Below are 25,979 nucleotides of genomic sequence, written 5' to 3' on the forward strand. Positions count from 1 at the left end.
TAGCTTTTGCAATTTGTCATACATTATAGATTCAATCTAGTGGAGAAGAATAAAAAACAAGAGAGAAATTCTTTTGTGAATATGTATATACATATATATGTATGTATGCATGTATATGTATGCGCAGAATTAAGAAATAAAATAATTTTTTTTTGATCTTATAAAACTAATTTTTCTCCCGCTGTGTTAACAAATATACTGTTATTATTACATTGTAGCCTTCATTTAGTGTCGGAGCTTATGTTTAATAAAGTTGGACATCATAATTAATAAAAATAAAATTTTATTTTAGAATTAGGAATTTCAGGCAATGCCTTAAAGGTACCACGGGTATTGGGGCGGCTACGGCAACACACTCGTACCCACCGAATAAACTCCCCGCCTATAATGGATGTCAACACAACCATGGATTCCACGTGCCGCGGGCATGTATATAAAGCTAAGTTAAGCAAAGATCACCAAAATGAGTACTCGGGAGTTTTCGGGGTCGCTGATTACGAATTCGAGGTCAGTTTTTGAAAATTCAAAGTGGCGGATCTAATATGGCGGACAAAATTTTAATAATTAGAGCTAAGTACACCAAAATGAGTAATCGGGGGTTTTCGTGGTCGCTGATAAGAATCTGAGGTCAGCTTTTCGAAATTCATAATGGCAGATCCCGTATATTATAATTTTATTTACGTTATCGCGTTGTGACAAAATCTATAGTCTGGTTTGATTTTATTTTCAATAGTACTATATAAGTCTATAAAGGCTTACAAGTTTCATAATTAAATATACTATTAATAAAAAATTTAAAACTTGCATTTTTTTGGTTGTTTGACTTTGAAAAAATTAGCAAAAGTTATACGAATGTCAAAAAGTCATTAAAATTTTCTTGAACTTTAATCGACTGTAACTCTGACAATTTTGAATGGATTTTATTGGTTGACCAATGGTTTGAGAGGTAATTTAATTATTATCTTTCAAATGGGGATTTATTTTTTACATTTGGATTAACTGCTTTCTCTACCGGTGACTTTATGTGACGTCACAACTCGAAAATGCATAATTTGCTGTTCCAAAAAAATTGCACGAGGGAAAAAAATTTAAAATATGATTTTCTTACTCAAAAAACACATATTAATCGAAAAAAAAGGTTTGTTCGAGTGACAATTTCACTGTAAACCTGTGTTTTTATTTCTCTATGTATTTCTAATATTAAGATTTTTCTAATAAATGACACTATTAAAACAGAGTCCTAGTCTATTTTCTTATTCTTTTCTTTCCTCAAAATAGTGGTTTGGCAGAACGTCAATTAGGCATTTTACCTTGTGACGTCAGAGGCTGATGACGTCAAAGCCTGGAGGGACAACAAACGAAAAAAGCAATAAAGAACTGTCAAACAAGTGATTTTGAGGTTAAGTTTTTGAAGTTTTCAACGTTACCAACTGTAGATGGGCTATAGTAAAATTATTTGTTGTTCCTCCAAGCTTCCAGCTGATCATGCAGCCTTATTTAAAAGTGAAATACCTAATTGAACAAATAAAAATGGGATAAACGACCCCATAACAATAAAACAGAATTTAGAGTTCCATTTTTAAACACTTTCTGTCAAATTTTAGATTTTGGCAGCTTGGTGCCTCCGCTAACCTTAAAATTAGTGATATTTCTAAATTAAAATTTTGGGTTTATAACAATTATTTCAATCTAATATTATTATTGTATATTATTACTTATTTATCATTTTTTGATAAATTTGGAATTAATTCTGAAATAAATATTGTAAAATTTATAATTTAATATTTCATTAGAATTTTTATTGCGAATTCCTTCAAATTTACATACTAAATAATTTGTAACGTTGCATTACAAATTTTTAAAAATTATCTTATAATAATCTTTGTATTCATTCCTTCCGACATTCATTCACATTTTCTTAGCAGTTGAATTTTCACATTATTATTAGATTATATATACATATCTAATATATATATATATATATATATACATATAATATATATATATATATATATATATTATATCTTTGCTTTGATAATTAGGGTTCTCGAGAGTTTCTACCTAAAATTTGTTTTGTCAAAACAGCCTTCGGTTGAGGGTTCGTAAGATGGTCGATGACCTTTTAAATACTTAGATACTTAAATCGGTTTAAAACACATCATGTAGGTTTATTGAATTGAACTAAAATTATAAAACTTTTCAATATTAACATTTATTATTATTGAAGCAATATATGCTCGTAATCGTGATCTTCTGAGGAAAACGAATATGTCAAAATAAATTAAACAATGTTTATATTTAAAAATTTTATAATTTTTTTGAAAAACTCATTAAGCGCCATAAAATAATATTGTCAATAAGCCCGAGAACGCCACACAGGCCCCCGCTGTAATTGACTTACTCGAGGTCTGAGCCCGGGACAGGCCGATAGATTGAGGGTATATCACTTACCTTTTCAGCACCCAATCCGTGATCGCTCGATTTGTCCAAACAGCCTTGGGTAGAGGGAAATTTTTTTTATTATTGTATATGCGATATAGATGATAACCGTTTAATCCCCGTGAGTGGAAGTGGTGTATCCATACTTAACTTGCCAACACCTATCCCCGATGATGTCACTCAATCCTACCGTAATATCTGCCTCATGCGAGAACTTAACATAGGCCCGGGTTGGTAGAGTGGGGGTACTTCTCCACAATGGAGTAAAACGGCTACTGCTGATGTAAGATAAACATAGAGCAACCGTCTACCGTTGCAACAACATTGTAGTAGTGTCGCTAAAAAAAGCTTCTAATAGTCTCAGGTAACTTAACTTGATTATTATATAGGTTATAATATTTTTCTGCAATTTGTAGCTCAATAACTTACTGCATGTGTTGAATCTTCTTATATTATATTTGTCTTTTTCATTTTTGTATTGGGCCCAAAAAATATATTCCTATTTTTGTATAGTAGGGGAGGATGGGGTAAGGATAGTTAGGTAAGACATTTTTAGATCTAGCAGCTAAAATTCAATAGGCATTGGAAAAAGAATAGTATCGTTCGAAAGCCTGTTTATTTAGCTACAATTTTGTAATACATTATTTTACTGTGGATTGTAATGCCTTCGAGATATTAGCGGAAAATTAAAACAAAATTTAACTATCCTTGCCTCACTATTAGGGCAAGGATAGTTATCAAAATTTTTTTTATGAAAAATAATCAAAAAAAGACATTAAATTTGGGTTTTTTTAATTTCATTGGATAAAAGCACCTCAAAACACTTCAAAGCACTACCAACAAAATTTTTTGGACATAAATAAATATTTAAAACAGTTAATATCTGAAACAGTGTTTTAAACAGAACTGAGACATTTTAGAAAAAACAGGATTTTCACAAATAAACACGTAGCTTACACAAATGATATCGCATCAAGATCAAATTTTTCTTGACGTCTTTTGGTGTTAAAACAAGGATATGTGAAGAATAGTGCCCTTTTTGAAGAAGCCGTATAGGCAAAAGCGCCACTAACTATCCTTGCCCCTTAACTATCCTTGCCCCATCCTCCCCTATTAATAATTATATATGTATTTTGAAGATAAATCATTGATTATTAAATAATTTTTTATGCATAAAATATGGATATTGCATAATATTGATTTAGAAGATATTTGTTTCTTTTGGTTGTCTTAAATGTTTCATATAAAAAATACTTCAATCCATTTAGTTTTTTTGGTATTGGATAACATTGGCATTAAAGATATTACGATTTTGAGGATAAAGAAAAATATTGGATAACATTAGTATTGAATATATTTTGATAATGCAACAAAAATATTGATTGTTTGATAATAATGGAAGCTGGCTTTTGGAAAAATTTTTTGGTATTGGATAATTTTGGCATTAAAGATATTTTGATTTTAAGGATAAAAAATGATATTGGATAACATTAGTATTGAATATATTTTGATATTGGTAGGTTATTATTATTTATTAGGTAAAATGTCCATTCGATAATGTCCACTATTAAGACATGTCAACTATAGGGACATGTCAACTATATGGACATGTCAACTATTGGGACATGTCAACTATTGGGACATGTCAATTACTGAGACAGGTCAACTACTGGGACATGTCAATTATAGGGGCATGTTAACTAATGGGACATGTAATGTCCATTCATGTAATGTCCATTCGGGAAAATGTCCATTCAGTAAATGGAGATTTGGGATCTGTGGGGCCCCAAAATTTGAATTTGGGAGCTATGGTGCCCCAAAATTTGAATTTAGGATCTGTGGTGCCCCAAAATTTTAATTTGGGATCTGTGCCCTAAAATTTGATTTAGTGAACTGTGGTGCCCCAAAATATACTACGGACAGACGGACGCCAAAGTGAAAGTATAAGGCTTTCGGCCATGGGCCACGAAACCCTAAAAAATATTGATTATTTGACCACAGTGGAAGTTAGATTTTGGAAAAATTTTTTGGTATTGGATAAAATGGCATTAAAAATATTTGGATTTTGAGGATAATAAAATATGATATTGGATAACATTGGTATTGAATATATTTCGATATTGAAAAAAAATATTGACTGTTCGATAATAGAGGATACTGGCTTTTGGAAAAGTATTTAAATAGATAGAAAGAGGTTTGAATATTGTTTTAAGGCTTGAAGCTGTTTTATGGGTTAAATAATAGTTTGTCAGTTGAATATTGGTTTGAATATTAATAAAAGGTGCAGAGGAAAATAAGTTAAATAATAATCATTATCGAAAATAATATAATATGGAAAAAGATTAAACAACGCTAATTAACGTTCATATAAGACTATCATTGTTGCATTCGTTAGCTGAATTATAGTTAATGAAACATTTTATAGGTGAAACACATGTAAGTAAATTTTTTAAAGCAATAAACTACAATAAACGATTTGTTTTGAAAATTGGCTTTATCGGCAGTTTAAAAGTTAAAGAAGGATACCATGTCGAACATAAAGGAGAATTTTATTTTAAGTAATGAAGATTTTAAAATGATTGAAAATGTAAATGAAATGTTAAAGGATATGCATATGTATAAATTTCAAGAATTATTAAAAAATGATTCAAATTCTTTTGTCATTATGCAAAGTACTTTGTATTTACAAATGCTTTATTTAATTGTTCCAATTAGAGAAAGAGATAAACATATTCAAATAGTTTTTAGCGGTAATAACAATTCAGGTCATTGGATTTGTGTTTATTACGATGGAGTAAGACTTTATATTTTTGATAGCCTTAATGCAGGGTGTTTGAATATTCATGAAATAGAATATTTAATTAGATTGTTCTCTTTTAAACCAACAGAATTTTTTGTAGGTGTTGATCAACAACCGATTTGTACAGTTAAGTGTGAAGTATAATGCAATAGCATTTGCAACATCTTTATTGGCTATCAGTGTAAATTAAAAGATTAATTTATGAAACTGATAATAATATAATGAGCAAGCATTTGATATCATTTTTTGAAAACGATTAATTAAATCATTTTCCGGCAGTTAGAATGTCTAATATTAGGATTTCGATTTGTAGAGAATGATTGGAATTGTCTTTTCATAAATCGAGCTAAAGAACTTCAAAATGGCGGACTAAACCTACCATATTTTTTAAAGACTTTTCTCAGTAAAAATGGCAACTGTCTACTGAAACTGAGAATGAAAAGAAAAAAATTTGTCCTGCAGAAATTGAAAAGGGATTTAAATGTTGATGTAAATTCAGTATGCACAACAGAAAATAATAAGAAAATAATTTCTAGTCTTATTGTTAGGGAAAATTTTGATCCCATGACATATCCTACAATGTTTCCGTATGGTGATCCTAGATGGACTGTTAACCTTAAGCATACTCAAGGTACTTGTAATTTTAATCATGAACAATTTTATATGTATCGTCTTTCATAGAGAAGAAAAAAGCGTGGATTGACACATGTGCGTTTAACTATATGTTTACGTACACAAATTTGCGATTCAGAAACCTAAAATAAAATGATAAGTGCTGAAATCACAGACGAAATAAAGAATCCAGAACTTTTTAACATTGTAAAGCGATTTTAAGTTCATGGGCCTTGTGGTAAACAAAATAGGAATTCACCCTGCATGGATCCTGAGATGGGTCATTTAAATGTATTGCTGACAATTCGACGATCGTAGCATATAATCTTTATTTGAGTACAAAATTTAAAGGTCATATTGACTGGGCAATAATAGGTATTATATTATTATAACACCATAATGTTGAAATAGTAATACAGTAACGATTGCAAAAATAATATTATTATTTTTGTGAGATCAAAATTCCAATAAGTGTCCGTCAAATAAAAATAAATTTTTAATTTTTCATAAAAAATTATAGATATCACGCGCGTTTCTTTTAGTTAGTTTTATATTAAAGTTGTTGAGAAATTTCTTCTAATTCATTTTAGCAAGTTTGTCTTGACATTTGCAGCAAATTCACAATAAAAGTTTACTGCAACTTTATCTAGACAGTTTACAGTAAATTTAATGGTTTGAACCATCATACTCTTCAAAACATGTGTGATTCCAAAAAATTTCCAATTGAAATGAAGAAATCCTTCATTTACATTTTCAACGTAAATGAGTCAACCAAATTGAATCATTTCGAGAGATAACTTTTTTTAAAAAATATAATATTTAATTAATTAATAATCATTTTCTGAATAATTTTTTTAAATTTAATTAAGGAATACCGGAGACCCATGAGATACTTTTTGGAAATCGCTCGTAAAATCAAAAAATGATACAAAATAAGATCAAGTAAAGCATGATTAATTAGTTGACTTCGTAAACTTTTAAATAATTTATGTTATATTTTTGTATAATGCCTATTATCAATGTGATAAAATATTTTGAAACACAAGATGAATCCCCGGTTAAACCACCGCGCACCCATAATGAGACACTGAGGGGAAGAGCGCGAAAATTAAAGTAATATATAAAAGAGGTAAATATTTTAATATTTAAGAGTAGCAATTGTTAATGAGTTAAATTAAAATTAAATTTTTATTTTAGCGCGTTTTAAAAATTTGAAAATGTAAGAAACAACTCTGGGGGTGGGATTGGTAAGGAATTGAAAGCAACTAAATGGAGGAGAGCATTTTAGAGCTCTAGAAAGAGATTTCACTAAATCTACTCGAAGTGCATCGCATCTGGGACATGGCCATAATATGTGGCCAAGGTCTTCTTCTGTGTTGTGGCAGTGAGGGTAATCGCTTGATTTAATATAGTTTTTTCTAGTAAGGCTCGCGTTTAGGTTGCAATGATTGGCTCTCGCACGACATAAGAAAATGATCCATAGTGGGTGAGCTGTAAAGTTCGGAAACCATGGTTTCCTACGTGACTTATAAAAAAGTTGGGTATAATTGATTGCCTAGTTTTTACCTATGTCTTTAAAAAGGAGTTACAACTGTCAACTAATTGTTTGAGAAAATTCTGTAAAGATATTTTTTAGCAAGGAAATGTAATCTTATTCTTAAAGGAGGTTCACAACATTCGGCTAGCATTACATTAATACAGGTGCTCTGTCCGTAGAGGCTTTTGAACCGTAATCAATGGGACTTCTAAGTAATGAATCATAAATACGAAGAAGCAAATAAGGGTCTGCTATCCATCTAGTGCCTCAAGGGACTTTTAGTATACTTAGAATTTTTCTCCTTTATCGCCAAGATAGTTGAAGTGAGTATCGGAGGAAGCTGACTCGTGCAAATAAACACCAAGATATTTAACTAACGAGGATGGTTTAATTATTACTTCATTTAAAGTTAAAGAAAAATTAGGGTCATCTGAATTAAGTTTTTTGTTACTGAAAATATTGAATTTAGTTTTAAGAGGGCAAACTTCCAGACCTCTGTCGCCCAAAAATTCGGAAATTATATTACGGCAATTTTGATAGGAATTAACAATTTGGTTAAGGTCAGGGGAGCGACAAGTAACAAATAAATAATTCCAGTTAAACTGCAGAATAGGTACGTAAAGAGAGAAATTGTCTTCACTATGTGACAGATAGTGATGCCAACTATATAAAAATTAACGCGCGACATTCAAACAGTTTTATTTTTTCAATGCAATATCTAAAGAAAATAAAATTTAAGGTCCGTCAAACCAGCACCTCCACAATTAAAATTTAGAAATCGGACTACACTAGATTTTTGGTCTTTTTTAGGGCTATTTTTGGGCCCTATTAAGAAATTTTGGGCTCTTTAAATTTTTCCAAAAATTTAATGTTTTTGTGGAGCTGCCCACTTACGTCAAGCTAGAACCTCCACTATGTAAAAACTTAAAATTAAAAAAAAATCAAATACACTATATTTTTTGGCTTTTTTGTGCTCTTCAAAAAAAATATTCCCGATTTATAAAACTCACCTCTTCATAAAAAACCAACCCTTTTAATATCAGCAAATTACATTTTCCAAGTTTTCCAATTAATAAATTCATCGGATTCGCATGAAACTCGTTATACGGGGGTTTTCGAGGTCGCTGGTGATGAATGTGAAGTCCGTTTTTAAAAATTCAAAATGGCGGATCCAATATGGAGGACGAATTTTAAAAAAATTCATTGGATTCGTTTAAACCACGTTAGTCGGGGGTTTTTGAAGTCGCTGATTACGAATCTGCAGTCCGTTTTCAAAAATTCAAAATGTCGGACGAATTTTAAAACAGCCATCCCGATTTTTGGGCTCTGCCTCTAAACTCAAAATCCACCCCTAAACTTTAAAACAAGTGTATATTTTGAGCTATTTACGCTATTTTTTTTCTTCTTCTAATTGATTCCAAAATTTTTGGGCTCCTCAAAAACAGCCATCCCGATTTTTGGGCTCTACCCCTAAACCCAAAAACAACCCCTAAACTTCGAAACATGTGTAAACTTTAAGCTATTTACGCTATTTTATTTTATTTCTTCTTCTAACTGATCCCAATATTTTTGGGCTCCTGAAAAACAGTCACCCTAAATTTTTGGGCTCTACCCCTAAACCCAAAAACCACCCCTAAACTTCAAAACATGTGTAAACTTTGAGCTATTTACGCTTTTTCATTATATTGAGTAAAGCAATAAATGAGGATTTGCTGCAAACTTTTGTCCTTTTCTTTGTGATGAAGCCGGTTTCAAATCATTAAACGCAGTCCACTCTCCACTTTTTCTGAGAGAAATTGCTACGTAGTGTCCAATATCGTCTGTATTGGATCTACGTACAATTTTTGGAGCAATGAAATGGACTAATCCTCTTAATTTGTATTCTGCATTTGTTATATTTAATTTCATGGGAATATCTTTTAGACATATCTCAATGTCCCTACCGTTATTTTTTTGTGTTTCCAAAACTAGAAATTTACCTAGTTGAAAAATATGAGAAAATTAAAATTAGGTATAAAATAGTTATTTATGATACAAGTGCGTAAAGTGAGTGGTTATACGAGTGTGCCCACGTGAAAAAGTTCCCGGGAGACTCCCGGGAATTTCTCAGAAAAAATTCCCGCAAACTTGTTAACCCTTACGTGAAGCATTGTAGGTGTCTCTGAAACAAAAAACTTTTGTTTAAGGCGTAAAAAATTTTTGTAAGTATTTAAAAAGTTTCATTTAACACTAGGAAGTACCCAGAAGCATATTTAAAGTTTAGGTTAATCATATTTTGCATGTTAATTACTTATAGGAACCTATTCAAGGTTTCAGTCTGAGATCCAGGTAATTAATCGACATTTTCTAATGTATTAAACTGAAAAAAAATCAATAGTCGATTACTAGGATCTCTCCAGGTACTTCTCTAAAAGTTAGTTAAATTTCGATAACTTCTTCGAGGAAGAAAACCCTAAAATATGAAAGACGATCGCTACAAGAGATTTCCAGGTACCTATGATTACTCAGGGTAATTTTTCGTCAACTTCTGGAACAAGTTAACCTTAAAACGTGATAAATGATCACTAGGAAGTTTCAAAATATTTTCCTAGTGTTCAGGTCGTTTTCATAAACTTTTTCAGGGAAGTTTATGTTAAACAGCTCAATCGTTTACGAGAAGCAATTATCATATTACCTAAACTCAGTCAAAATCAAATATCTACAATTAACCTTCAAATATTTGCTCCTAGGTCAATTGATTTTTATCAACTGTCTCCGTCAAATTAAATATAAATCAGTTAATTATTTATTCCATGTAATTTCAAACAAAAAGTTTTTATCATAATTAAAATTTTTTCTTCTGATTATTTATTTATCAATTTATATTTATATTTTTAATTCTTGAAAAACAACTAAAATATCTTCAAAAATATCGTTGATTTTTAATTTTTATTAAACTTTTATGTACAGACATTTACTAAATTACAGAATAAAACATTTTGATTAATTTTTTTTAACTATAAAACATTCTCGAAGTATTAAACATAACATACAAAAATACCAACAAAATTGTCTGAATTTGAAATTTCATAACCTAAACTTTAAATATGCTTCTGGGTACTTCCTAGTGTTAAATGAAACTTTTTAAATACTTACAAAAATTTTTTACGCCTTAAACAAAAGGTTTTTGTTTCAGAGACACCTACAATGCTTCACGTAAGGGTTAACAAGTTTGCGGGAATTTTTTCTGAGAAATTCCTGGGAGTCTCAGTAGGATGCCAAGTAATTATGGAAAATTTTCTACATAAATGATTAAAAATTAAAATTATATTTCACTAAATATCATTAAGCAGTAGGGAAGAATGGGACAGAACCGGGTACCTTTTTGTAATTCTTAGTTTACAATGAATCTATCAAATAATTTAGTTCAAATCTGCTTGAAAATTCTTACTTAAACGTTAGAGAATGAGAAAATTAGTTGGATGGCATGAAAAAAAAATTTTTGATCAATTTAAACCAGGTTTTTCAAAAAAATGCAAAGTACCCCGTTATTTTGACCCGCCACCCTCCTTAATTAAGAAAATCTCTTGTCTATAAGAAAGCAAGGCATTCGTAAAATTATCATAAAAAAAAAATTTGTTTAAAAACTCATTTAAAATTTTTACCTGCTTTAATAATTTTTGAACTTAGTGTATGATTACAGTCTTTACAAGTTGATACTGTTGCTACTTCATTTTCAAATTTACTAGCAAATTATTTGTCTCTTATAAGGTCAGCAGGATTAAACAAAACTTGCGTTTTAAAAATTTCAACTCTGTGCAGTTATCGCATTTTTTGTCCTCTTCAAGACCGTCAACTCCTTTTAATAGCTGTGCACACACTTTGTCCGCATATCCCGCGCAATTAAGATAAACATGATTGAAATCATTGTGAATTTTTCCTTTCGATTGACCTTTTTTCTTCTGCTGTGTATCATCATTGTCATTGTCACTTGTTATCATACAGTCGGTCGTATTTCCAGAACTAGGTTGAATTTTAAATATCGGATACAAAATTTCAGCTCTGTGTTTATAAGTCTGATTACTGATGCCACTTTCTGATACTTCTGTGATTAATTTTAAAAAATTGTTATTTTTTGCGAGTGCATCGATGAATAGCCTCATCGGTTCTCGGTACATAGTCAACAAAAGTTGAAATATGCTGTCAAATAGGCAGGTATTACTGACTGTTACTCTTGCATCATTCAGTTGATTTGAGGCAAGCTAACTTGAACTCCCGTTTTTTAAAATTGGTATTTTTGACAACTTTTTATATAATAAAAATTCATTGTCAAAAAACAAATCATTTGCATTAGCTTTCACATTTTTATTAAGTCCTTTCTAATTCTCTTCTTGCCTGGAACTTATAATTTTCGTCGTTGAATTTTTACAATTTCTGCATATTCTTTTTCCGCCGTGCCCTTCTTCGTCACCAATTGGTTCTGAGCACTGTGGTATTGCGTGTACAATTTTTTGGCAGCTAATACATCTAAAAAAATTATTATTAATTGACGCATATTTACATTTATGGTAAAATTATAAAACAAGCTTTGAAGAAAGAATAATGAAATTTGATTAAACTGGTAACACAGGTCTACGAGGTTTTATATTTTTTAGACATCAGAGTGGTTTGCAACGTATTTTTGTGTGCAGAACACTATCTCGGGTTCCAAAATAGCGTAACATGTCAGAATTTTGAGTAAAGAGAGGGAATAGTCTCAACAAACCATGTTTTTGAGGTTTTTCAGTATTTTTCTCCTTAAACCGACGTGCTAGACACTTATATATAGCTTTAAATTATAATTCTATCATAATTATAATTCTAAACAGACTTAAAGTGTACGATCTATGCTTTAATTTAAGCCTATATAGATTCATCCGCCATTTTGAATTTTTAAAAACGGCCTTCAGATTCGTCACCAGCGACCTCGAAAACTCCCGTATAACGAGTTTCATGCGAATCCGATGAATTTATTAATTGGAAAACTTGGAAAATGTAATTTGCTGATATTAAAAGGGTTGGTTTTTTAATGAAGGGGTGAGTTTTAAAAATGGGGAATATTTTTTTTGAAGAGCCCAAAAAGAACCAAAAAATATAGTGTATTTCATTTTTTTTAATTTTAAGTTTTTACGTAGTGGACGTTCTAGCTTGACGTAAGTGGGCAGCTCCACAAAAAAATTAAATTTTTGGAAAAATTTAAAGAGCCCAAAATTTCTTAATAGGGCCCAAAAGTAGCCCTAAAAAAGCCCAAAAATCTAGTGTAGTCCGATTTCTAAATTTTAATTGTGGAGGTGCTGGTTTGCGGGCCTTAAATTTTATTTTCTTTAGATATTGCATTGAAAAAATAAAACTGTTTGAATGTCGCGCGTTAATATTTATATAGTTGGCATCACTATCTGTCACATAGTGAAGACAACTTCTCTCTTTACGTACCTATTCTGCAGTTTAACCAGAATCTCATCCAATTATGCCAGAAAGAACTCCTCTTGATTTTTCTGTTTTCATTCATCAAATACAACTGCTTTCTGAACTCCCCGCGGCATTATTTAATTCGAGAACATTTTAATAAGGAGACAGATGTTAATATAAGAAACCTTATAGCGGGTTTCCATCGGCGAGATGACTGTTCGGCCAGGAAGGATAATAATTGAAATAAAAATGAGAGTGAAAATAACCAAATGGAATCAAATGTGATTCGCGCCCTTGGAGTACTTTTTTCTAATAAATTTGAATTTAATAATAATTATTAGAGTATTGTACACGACAATATTTATGCTGTGTTACAGTATATATGCGTAAGTCTCGCCAATATTATACTTTAAAAGTAGCGCTGATATAGCTTTTTGAATCGCCAATAATAAATATAAGTAAGTATATAAACTTAACACATTATTTTAAATATCTTCATCCAGTTTCCTCAAATTAAAATAACTTCAAATAAAAAATTAACCCTTTGCGTCATGCTAGGTCTCTCAGAGACCCACTTATATTTTTCTAGAGATCCTTAAGGGAGAGTTGACGCATGTTTCTCCTTCCTCTCCTTTTGCGGGTAACCGGAATCGGAAATTATGAGAAAATATGATGTACTATTGGTAAAAATGAGCGGGATCTTGTAAAATGCCTTTAATAATAACCATTTTAAACATCCGCGTTCATTTCGAACCCATCAAATAAATTTTGGATTAACTTCCGATTCCAGTTACCCTCCTACCAATCACAGTTGAGCTGTGACTTGCGTCAACTCTCCCTTGAGAATCTCTAATATTTTTCTAGTTTTAAAATTAAAAAATTTATTGGATTGACTTCAAATTAGTTACTCAGTGATTTTTAGGGTCGCTGACTATGAATCCGGTGTCAGTTTTTCTTAATTCAAAAAGGCGGATCCAATATGGCGCATGAAAAAATTAAAAATTGATCGGATTCGTTTAAAACAAAAAGTCCGACTAAAATAGAAACTTCTGTTAATCTTTTCGAAATACATTATCTGAGGGTTTTTTTAGGTCACTCATTACGAATCTGAAGTCAGTTTTTACAAATTCAAAATGTCGGTTCCAATATGGCGGATATATTTTCAAAAATTCAACTGTTTTACTTGAAACTTTTTTCTGGGGGGTCCCTAGTAGAAATATACGACCGCGAAATTACTGGTCCAGTACTATTTGCCGTAGTACCAGTACTGGCTGCCAGTACGGTACCAGTTGTTGGTCTGTACTGGCTTGTAATGCTTGTCGGTACTGGTTTAATGAATTTTATCTGCACTGGTGTAGAACCATCAATCAGTTATGTTCTGGTACTGGATTAATACCGCCTATCCAAATCACCGTATTTAAAAAAGGGGAATTTTTATTTTGATAAAATTAAATAAAATTTTTATTTTAATTAAAGTAAATATTTTATTTTATAATAAAGAATTTCTACATCATTAAATTTAAACAGTTAACGGAAACAAAAAATTATAATAATATAATTAATTAACAAATGGGTAAATAAAATATTTTTTATATTAGTATTATCATTTTCGTACGTTAAATGACAATAAAATATAAATAACCCGTGTGGAAAACGACCCGTTCGTCCCATGCGTGATAGGGGCCCCCGGCAGGGTCCCAAGTGGAAAATCCATGCGGGCACCAGCAGGGCCCCCGCTATTTGCCCTCACGGTGCCCTGCTCAAAAATTTGTCTAAGTCCAAAAACAAAAATTTTTTTTTACCAAAAAATGTTTAGTTCAGAATGCATTAAATAACATTTTAAAGCAGTTGAAATAAACATTAGGTGACATTTAAAAAAAATCTAAGTACCAAGTTTTGGAAATCCACAAGGGCACCAGCAGGGTGCCCGGTCTTTACCCTTACGGTGCCCTGCTCAAAAATTTGTCTAAGTTAAAAAAAAATTTTTTTTTGTATAATAAATGTTTACTTCAGAATGCATTAAATAACATTTTAAAGCACTTGAAATAAACATTGGGTGACATTTTTTAAAAATCTATGTACAAAGTTATGGAAATACACGAAGGCTCCAGCAGGGCCCTTGCTATTTGCCCTCACGGTGCCCTGCTCAAAAATTTTTCTAAGTTCAAAATTCAAATATTTTTTCATCAACACAAAATGAATGTTTCCAATGATTCAGAACAACGAAAAACGCGTCTTTAATAAAAATATATTTACACTTTTTTGAAAATAACACTCACACTTATGGCAAAATAGATGAGGGCCATCGGAGGGGCCCGCATGGATCGCCCTCATGGTCGATTAGCAAAATTTTCTAAGTCCAAAATTCAAATATTTTTTCATCAACACAAAATGAATGTTTCCAATGATTCAGAACAACGAAAAACGCGTTTTTAATAAAAATATATTTACACTTTTTTTTGAAAATTCACCTGAGATGATTCATGATAATAATCATAAAGCATATAATTAATTATATTTTATAAATTGCATTTGATTGGAAAATATAATTTAATATCTTAACTTTAACTAAATGATGTTAAGCACTTTTCTTTGTTAGGTATTTTTGAAGTTTAAATAGCATCAAGAAGTTAGCATTCGTTTTGAAGTAGCGTGCGTAGTGTAGTTGGTAAAGCGTTAGACTCATAGTCCGTAGGTCGTAGGTTCGATTCCCCCCATGCGTTAGATTTATTTATTTCTCAGGTTTGCGTTTAATCATTAATTCTTTGTATGAATTAATTGAAAAATGAAAATATCCGTTAATAGTATGCATAAATTACATATTTTTTAATTTTTTAATTAATTAATTTATTATTACTTTTAATTATATCCGACAGTTAATTAATTAGAACGTTAATTAATAAATTCAATTTGAGTAAGAATTTAATTTAAAATTGAATAATTATTAAATAAATATGTTATTTATTCATAACTTAAGCTTATTTATTATTAATTAACTTTTATAATATAAATTTATAAAATTTATAAATAAAATATAATAAATTTTCCATGAGGGTACCCATGAGGGAAAGCATGTCACGCCTTTGAGGGCTCCACGTGGATTGCCCCTATGGTTTCCATGCGGCACGAGGGCAATCCACGAGTGCCCCTCACGGGGCCATTGCCAATTTTCCACACGGGAACATGAATAATTAATTAATATATTAAATAATTATTATTATTGCTACATTATTGACATATATACAAATATTATATGTATAAATATATTTATATATACATATATATTTGTATATATTGTTTATACAATAATAATATATTAAAAGTACTAATTAAATGATTTTTATTTACTCTGCTTGACGGGCATTTTCTTGCATCCGTTTCTTTTTTCCTCCCTCGCGATCAACAGCATTTGACAGCCATCTACTAACCGCTGTTCCAATCGTCTTTTGTGTTTCGTTCTTGCGGAACCATGGGTAAAATAATAAAAACCATGGGCGAAATCGATTGCCAAGGTAAATACAATTAGACCCATGGTTTAAACCTTGGCAAAAATCTTAAAAATCATTGCTCATGTCCGTTTCCCATGGTACAATTTTCCATGGGAAATTTGTTTTTAATTTTACGGATTTTTAACCATTGCTGAAATCTTGGAAACCTTGGACAAATTTTTTTAATTTTACGGATTTTGGACCATTGCTAAAAACTTGCGAACCATGGGAAAAAGTTTTTTAATTTTTTTGATTTTAAACCATTGCTAAAATCTTGCTAACCTTGGGAAAATTATTTTTCTTAATTTACGGATTTTTGACCATTGCTAAAATCTTTCGAACCATGGGAAATTTTTTTTTTAAATTTACAATTTTTAAACCATTGCTAAAATCTTGAAAACCATGGGAAAAAGTTTTTTAATTTTTTTGATTTTAAACCATTGCTAAAATCTTGCGAACCATGGGAAAATTATTTTTCTTAATTTACGGATTTTTGACCATTGCTAAAATCTTTCTAACCATGGGAAAATTTTATTTAATTTTTCCATTTCGGAGCATTGCTAAAATCTTCCAACAATGGGAAAATTATTTTTCTTAATTTACGGATTTTTGACCATTTTAAAATCTTTCTAACCATGGGAATTTTTTTTTAATTTTTCCATTTCGGAGCATTGCTGAAATCTTCCAACCATGGGAAAATTAGTTTTTTAAATTTTTCCATTTTGGAGCATTGCTGAAATCTTCCAACTATGGGTAAATTAATTTTTAATTTTTCCATTTTGGTGCTTTGCTGAAATCTTCCAACAATGGGAAAATTATTTTTCTTAATTTACGGATTTTTGACCATTTTAAAATCTTTCTAACCATGGGAATTTTTTTTTAATTTTTCCATTTCGGAGCATTGCTAAAATCTTCCAACCATGGGAAAATTAATTTTTTAATTTTCCTATTTTGGAGCATTGCTGAAATCATCTAACCATGGGAAAAATAATTTATAATTTTTCCATTTTTGAGCATTGCTGAAATCTTCCAACCATGGGAAAATTAATTTTTAATTTTTCCATTTCGGAGCATTGCTCAAAACTTCGAACCATGGGAAAATTAATTTTTCCATAGTTGGAAGATTTTAGCAATGCTCCGAAATAGAAAAATTAAAAAATTAATTTTCCCATGGTTAAAAGATTTCAGCAATGCTCCGAAATAGAAAAATTAAAAAAATTAATTTTAGCCATGGTTGAAAGATTTCAGCAATGCTCCGAAATAGAAAAATTAAAAAAATTAATTTTCCCATGTTTCGCAAGATTTATGCAATGGTCCAAAATCCGTAAAAAAGAAAAAAAAATTTCCCATGGTTCCAAGTTTTGAGCAATGCTCCCAAATGGAAAAAATAATTTTCCCATGGTTCGAAGTTTTGAGCAATGCTCCGAAATAGAAAAATTAAAAAATTAATTTTCCCATGGTTAAAAGATTTCAGCAATGCTCCGAAATAGAAAAATTAAAAAAATTAATTTTAGCCATGGTTGAAAGATTTCAGCAATGCTCCGAAATAGAAAAATTAAAAAAATTAATTTTCCCATGTTTCGCAAGATTTATGCAATGGTCCAAAATCCGTAAAAAAGAAAAAAAAAATTTCCCATGGTTCCAAGTTTTGAGTAATGCTCCCAAATGGAAAAATTAAAAAATTTATTTTCACATGGTTCGCAAGATTTATGCAATGGTCCAAAATCCGTAAAAAAGAAAAAAAAATTTTCCGATGGTTCGCAAGATTTATGCAATGGTCCAAAATCCGTAAAATTAAAAAATATTTTCCCATGGTTTGCAATTTTTTAACCATGGTCCAAAATCCGTAAAATAAAAAAAAAATTTCCATGGTTTCCAAGATTTTAGCAATGGCCCAAAATTAGCAAAATTAAAATATTAATTTTCCCATGGTTTCCAAGATTTTAGCAATGGTTAAAAATCCATAAAATTAAAAAAAAATTTCCTATGGGAAATTGTACCATGGAAAACGGACATAATCAATGGTGATTCAAATTTGAGCCAAGGTTGTGAATCATTGGTTAAATCATTTTTACCTTGGCAAATAATTTCGCCCAAGGTTTGTATGATTTTGTCCATGGTTCCATTTCCACGCGGGTGAATACATCCAAAAGAACTCCTAGAAAAGAAGTTACATTATTTAAAAATATTTTTAAAAATTTATTTAGTCTGTAATGATCCACTTTCCGATGAGTGCCAGATAAATTTATCCCAAGTTATTTCTTATGGGAAGAATTTATCTATGACGGATCGGGAGGTTTAGATTTATTTTTTTTAATTTACTTCTTAAAGTTGTTTTTACGTACTTTCTAAAGATTTAAATTTTGTCGTGGCGGAAAAATTTTCCTTCGATATTCCGTGAAATGGTTTTCCTGCCTTACTGTACTTTAATTGAAGTTCCTTTTTAATGATTCTCGGTAATATAATACCGATTGCAACGTTGGCTGATTTCGCGCGTGCTGCATAAAGATGCATGAAGTGAACTTATTTTTCAAAGAAATTTTGTCATTAAATAAATAAAAATAAAGAAAATCATAAAATTAAATTAAAAATCAAAAACTTACCACATGAAGTAGAGATTCTTCATTATTACTGAGAGTTTGGTCAAAATCTTTAAAATCTTGTACCGTTTCTTTTGGCAAAGTTTTCAAAATTGGTTTCTCCGTAATTTCAGAGATTGTAGTTGCAGCTTGATTTATTACTACCGCATCTGACAACGTGTCTAATCTACTGTTAATATGATGTAAAAGTCGTCTTTCTAAAAGTTCCATCGATTTTGTGAACACTTCAGTCAAATCTGAAATAAGAAATAGTGTCATAATTAAAATAATTAAATGTTGTGTAAATTTAAAAAAAAAATTTTTAAATAATTAATTTAAAACTAACTTACCAGTATCATTTCTGCAGTGTGCACATTTTTTACTATTCCGATGATTAGAATTTTCAGTGACTCTTCTTTCGGAAGCAGAAGCATATGGACTTTTAAATTTTCTTGCTCTTGTTTGAGCTGGTTTTGTAAATGATGCTTTTTCGGACTGCTTATACTCGTTGTTGTTCGGTTCGAGTTCTTCATCAGATTCTACATCTGGAAAGTTTTCTATCACTGAATGGATTGACGAAGAAGCTACTGGCATGGCATTCGCTGTAAATGTTAAAAAAATAAAGATATTATTAATGAAGTATCATTTCTGCAAAATTTTAAATAAGTAAACGTAAAAACATCGAAAAAAGATTTATTTACACTACCGTCCGAAATTGTGCGAACTCTGCTTTTTCAACAAATATAAAACTGTTCAAATCTTCAAAAATATTAAAACTAAAATTTTTTCCTCTTTATTTTATTAAAGCTAATAAAAGTCTGAAAGAAATGACACCTTGACAAAGAGAATATGTTAATTTTTCAATTAGATATCTAAGAAAAACCCAATTTTCAATGTTTTTACTATTTTTTTTATTTCTCTGGCAAAAATTAATATTTTTAAACGTTCTTAGGCTCATTGAAATCGTATTTTGTTATGCAATTCAAATTATATAAAACAATTCATGTACACATTCTTCCCTAGCGTATGCAAACCGTGAAAGTTGGCTCATAAAATGTCAAAAAATTTAAATTTAATTCTACAATAATATATAATGTTTAAAAATCAAGTAAATATATCATTCTAAACTTCTCTGATTTATGTAAGTAAATTTAAGATTTATACATTTTACTGATCATTTTTTGTCATATAAATATTAATCACAATTTTTTGACATTTTATGAGCCAACTTTCACGGTTTGCATACGCTAGGGAAGAATGTGTACATGAATTGTTTTATATAATTTGAATTGCATAAGAAAATACGATTTCAATGAGCCTAAGAACGTTTAAAAATATTAATTTTTGCCAGAGGAATAAAAAAAATAGTAAAAACATTGAAAATTGGGTTTTTCTTAGATATCTAATTGAAAAATTAACATATTCTCTTTGTCAAGGTGTCATTTCTTTCAGACTTTTATTAGCTTTAATAAAATAAAGAAGAAAAAATTTTAGTTTTAATATTTTTGAAGATTTGAACAGTTTTATATTTGTTGAAAAAGCAGAGTTCGCACAATTTCGGACGGTAGTGTACGTATTATGCATAAAGTGTATACCGATTTGAAAAACTTAAAAGATTTCTTTTAAACAAAAAAAATACCTTGGGTCTCATTCACTTTACTTTGCGAATTGGCGATATTTTTCGCACCATTAACTCTTCTGACGGAAGCAGAAGCGTAAGGACTTTTAAATTTTGATTTAGTTTGAGCTGCTTTTTTAAATGATTTTCTGGACTGATTATAATCGTTGTTGATCGGTTCGTGTTCTTCGTCAAAAGAATTGTCCAAAGATTTTTCAGATACTGTATCAGTAAAATTATCTTTCACTGAATGGATTGGCAAAGAAGCTACCGGCAAGGCATTCCCTGTAAATGTAAAAAAAAAGATATTATTAATGAAGTATCAGTATTCTGCAAAATTTTAAATAAGCAGACATAAAAGTTTCAAAAAAAGAAAGCAATAAATTTTTTACGTATTATGTATAAAATGTATAAAAGGTTCCTTTTAAACAAAGAATAAAAATACCTTGGGTCTCATTTGCTTTACTTTGCAAATTGGCAACGACATTTTTCGCTTCGGCTAAAATGTCATCAGCTGATTCATCGCAACTTGAATCGGAATGTTCTCGAGGTTCATCACTTAAGCAACTTTCCTCAAAGGTACTTGTATCAACAATTGCGCTTTCGAAGGCTCTATCCTGGCGCCTTATTCCTTGTTGAAAAGAACCTTAAAAAAGTAAAATAATAGTTAAATATTCAATAAAATTAATTTAAGTTTTATCGGATTTATAATTTTAATAATTAATATTATTCTTACTTGCTTCTCTTAATAAAATTACAGCCCATTCTCCCCACTTTGGATCAGGATGTTTTCCAGTTTCAACCCACTCATCAATAAATTTATATTCTACGATGGGTGGATATTTACAAAACCACTGCTTCTTGCTTCTTTTATAAATGACCCAATATCTGGGCACTAGTTCAACGACTCTTTGCCCTTTACTGTTTAGTTTAATGAACTGAACAACAACATGGGTTGTATTTTTGTGCAAACTTTTGATATTCATTTTCACGTGTTCCATTAGTAACCTTCAAATATAACAAAGTATCTATGTATGTGTGTATGCAATAAAAAATAATTTTTGCCATGTGGTACAATTTGATGATGAATTATTTAAAGTTTAGACACGAAACCTTGTAAAAGAACATGTAGAAAGTGCTTTTCTAAAATTTGGAGGTTAGAAATTACGTCATGAATTTTTTGTTCACTACATCTGAATTAGAGAGAGTATTGAAAGTTTTAATATATATGTTAATGTCATATAAAATAGAAGCAACAATAGCAATCATTTTATCAGAAAAATTTTTATAAAAAAAAACACAAACACTGAATAAAAAATCTGATGCAACACGTGGCTATTTATTTTCGATCAAAAATTTCTTTGCTTGTAATCCAATAGTGTAATAAAAATTATGTTTTAAACGCAATAAATGTATTTAAAAAAATATTTTGTAATATAAAATACACTGGACAATTAATTATTTGTGTTAATTTATTTGTGCAAGCAGTGTGAGTGCACGTGGTTGACGCGTCGCGGTCTATAACTTTGAGGTTAGAAATCATGTTCTGAATCTTATCGCATTTTCAACACTTTAATGAGAAAAATATTTAGTACTATAAGAAATTGATAAATATAAAATATAAAAGGTAACATAATTACATGACTTTACCTTCACAATTTCTGTCAGAGCGATGCTATCAGAGAAATAGATGGTGAAACGGTGTATACACAGATGATTGCGTACGGCAAATGGCCGATTTAACATTTGTCTATTGGGCAGGCAAAACTTAGCAGACAAAGATAGAAGTAATTGTAGCGCGCGAAAATACGCCCATTTAAAGTTTGAAAAATAACTGATACTTTTTTAAAAATGAATTTGATGACTATTGTTTTCTAATATAATTCAGAACCAATTTATCGATTTTAGATGAAGAAAGATATCGATAAAAATTCCCTTTTCATAGTTCAGTGATGCAATAAAGGAATTGTATAGATTCTTTTTTCAGAATTTTCGTTCACCCACATGACAACCATTTTTCGATTAATATCAGTTAAAAAATAACTTTTCAGCACATTCCTTGCATCCTTCTGCATTTCCCACATGTATAAATTACTCGAATCACGATGGTAATCAAAAATAGACTTCTTCTTTTCCCATACATGTCCAACAATTACTATTTTGTCTAACGAATGATATTCTTTTAATTTAACGATGTCAGCGATTTTAAAAATCTTTTTGTTAGAAAGCATCATAGTGTTGTCTGGATAAGATGTGGAAATAGTTAAGTTTGTGTATTTGAGTTTTTTAATCCTCGTTCGATCTTCTGTCACGGATTCGGTTTCAATTATTTGTATGACAGGTGGTGATGATGTATTTTTGTTTACAGTCATTTCAAATAACCGTCGACAAATTTGAGACAAGGGTCTATTTCCACAACGAACAAGTTTTTTTAATTTACCCAAAAAATTTTCAAATGGAAAAGCGGTGATGTTTTTAAGACTGGAATTCAAGAATTTTGCATTATCTGCTAAATGAATCAGATTATGCATGTTGATCACTTGCATTGAAGTTCCATAGGTATGCTTTAAAAGTTTAAAAACACAGATCAAATAATGCTTTGCTAAACTGTTCCATGAAATAGCAAATTCTTCTTCACACAAAATGCGACAAGCTACGTGCAACAAAAGAAAATGCTGGGAAAGTCGAGGACTTATAATGTTTTTAAAAATAATTGGACCGCTATATAAGAGACAGAAAAGAAGCTCAGTCGCCTTCCATTTCGGAAGAAACTTTAAAGATCGAGGTTTCCTCGGAAATTCAATTGGAACTTGATTTTCCAATGCTTTCAATCTTTCAGATAATGTTTGTCTGTCTCTCACACTCAATTTTGTCTTCAAACCTGATGTCAAACATTCTAATATTCTTTTCATAACACCTGATCCCAAATGCATAAAGTCTAAAATAAATATCGAAATTATATTTATTGTTTGTTTTAAAGAAAGAAGTGGTGATTCTTCTTTATGGTGTTCAGGTTGAGTTTTTTCTCTAAACGAATTGTCGGTTCTCAAAGGTTCATTAGTTAATGGATAAACGGTTCGATAATCTTTCTTTTTAGATTTTTTCGATTTCACTCTTTTTCCCTTATTTTTACAACGTTCGCATGCGTATTATCCTCCATGTCCTTTGGTACCTTTTGCAAATGAACGAGCGGGAGTATCGCAAACAAAACATTTTATTCTCACTTTGAAATGTCTATTTTCAATTGTCAAACCTTCTTCGAATAAACGATTCACCTCTTCCTTGAAATCCTTCAGATATTCTTTAATATTTTTTGGTTTGCATTTTTCCAAAAAAAGTCCAACACAAAATGGCTCATAAATATTATTAGGCGTATAAATTTTTGCAGTAATAGGCCACAAATCTTCATTAATAGACCGAAAAAGTTGCATTCCATCAATATTAATAATTAGAGAGATTGTATCACTTTTGTGCTCATTCACATTCAAGCAATTTTTAATACCTGAAGCAACTCCAAGGTAAGCAAACTGACCTTTTCCTCCATCCTTATCTTCCATTTCCGTTATAACATATTTAGCTGAAGAGGTTCTTAACAACGTTTTAGAAGATGCTGGTAATTGAGGTAGCACATTTTTTCTTAAAATCTTAAGAATTTCATCAACTTTCGTCAATGGTACTTGACCACCTTGGGCCCACATTCTTATTTCGGAAACTATATCCATTTCGGGAGATTTATCATTTACGTCAAGTTCATCATCTGAATATTCAAAATCGTCAATTATTTCTTCGTCAGTATTCTCGCTTTCCGACTCATCCCCATAAATGTCTTCAAAATCCAAAAATAAATTGTCTTCAGCGTCTTCAAACTGCTCCTCTTCGTCGCAAGATACATAATCATCGTCATCATCATCTGCATCATCAGCATCATCAAAATCTTCATATGTAATTTTATCACAATCTTGGTAATCGTAGTGGCAGCTATTAACTTGTGCAAAATTATAAATATTTTTATCATCATGGCTATGAGAGACACTTGGTTTATCTAAAATTATTTTATACAAAACATTAATTCGTAGAATATATTCTTTTTTTAATTACAAATGAAAATTAATTAAAAGTTTCATTAAATAATTTCAGAAAGTTTGTAACAAATTAATGAATTTAATTGTTTAACACATTTTTTAAAAAATTAGTTTTTAAATAAATTTTATATTTTTTCATAAATAAATTTTAATTTGCAGCATATACATACCAGATGAAGATTCTTCCTGCGAAATATTGTCATCAGATAATTTCAACTTTTTTAAACACCGTGTCTCTCAACTCTGTCGCGATTTAAAAAATCTTTTCCTGTCTTGTCCAAACATTTTATATTAAAATTTTCTGAAATAGTTTTTAAAAATTAAACAAATTAAAATTTAACATAAATAATATATAATAATACTTAATAAGATTTTCCAAGTATTAAAAAATTTAGTTTATTGACTAAATAAAAAAAAATTAAAAACTGTGTCTTTTGAGGTTAAGTTATACATATAATAATTTTCAAAAACTACAAACGAACATTTTTTAGAAAACATAATTTTGCAAAATTTTATTATCATACTTGTAAACTAAATTTTAACAAATATATATTCTTATGTAACCTTTACATTTTATTTATTGAAATAACCTTTTATGAAAATAGAAAATAACCTCGCCTTCTACGTATTCTCTATTAAAATATGAAATATTTTCTATACTTACATTCCTCTTTAATGAAAAAATCAAAAAGTTACTCCTGTTTTGCATTATAATCAAACATTTTGACATTAATAAAAAACAAACACGCACTATTTTTAAAAATAAATTAACTGCAATTGTGATAGAATTCTAGTTTAGTGACGTGAAGACGCAGATGTGAGATATAGTTAATAGTCCAATTGCGCATACCTCAAATGCTGATCTGAGTATATTACTGGCATTGTAATGGATGAGTACTACCTTCCAGTACTGGTAAAATTCCCGAAAACCAGTACTGGTAGATTGTACTGTGCCAATACAATGCCAGTGGTGAGCTTCGGCCTTTTTCCGAAATTTCTACTAGGGCGTTTTTGAGGTCGATAATTACAAATCTGAAGTCAGTTATTAAATATGGCGGATATATTTTCAAAAATTCAACCATTTTGCTTGTTCATTAAGATGTTATATGAAAATGTTAATCGTAATTTGTTGTTTGTATTACGTGTTTATTTTGTGTTTAATATAACGCTAAAGACACGTGAGTTAGGGTTTAGCCAACCAAAATTTTGCAATTATGAAGCGTTCTTGCAATGGAAATTCATTTGTCGACTTAAAGAGGTGTCAAAATCTTTATTTCCATTGGATAGAAAGAAATGACAAATTTTTGATAATATTTTCTAACTTTTCAGACCAGCGAAAATCTGACCGCGGAAATTGAGCTTTTTATTTCAATTTCGAGGTTCATTCACTCATTTTT

At 30.1% G+C, this 25,979-nt stretch overlaps 1 protein-coding gene and 1 long non-coding RNA gene across 2 annotated transcripts in view; one reads left to right on the forward strand and one right to left on the reverse strand.

Moving 5' to 3' along the window:
• Positions 1-25,979, forward strand: part of LOC127287928 (midasin) — a 152,342-nt gene that overhangs the window by 14,069 nt on the left and 112,294 nt on the right. The window lies entirely within an intron of this gene.
• LOC127287932 (uncharacterized) lies at positions 24,038-25,374 on the reverse strand. Its single transcript, XR_007843967.1, has 3 exons — positions 25,247-25,374; positions 24,753-24,883; positions 24,038-24,485 (listed from the first exon to the last, which is right to left on the reverse strand). It is a non-coding gene; the product is annotated as an uncharacterized LOC127287932 (long non-coding RNA).

Source organism: Leptopilina boulardi, unplaced genomic scaffold (genome assembly GCF_019393585.1).
Source record: "Leptopilina boulardi isolate dan_hultmark-lab unplaced genomic scaffold, ZJU_Lbou_2.1 LbouV2_377, whole genome shotgun sequence".
Lineage (NCBI taxonomy): Eukaryota > Metazoa > Arthropoda > Insecta > Hymenoptera > Figitidae > Leptopilina > Leptopilina boulardi.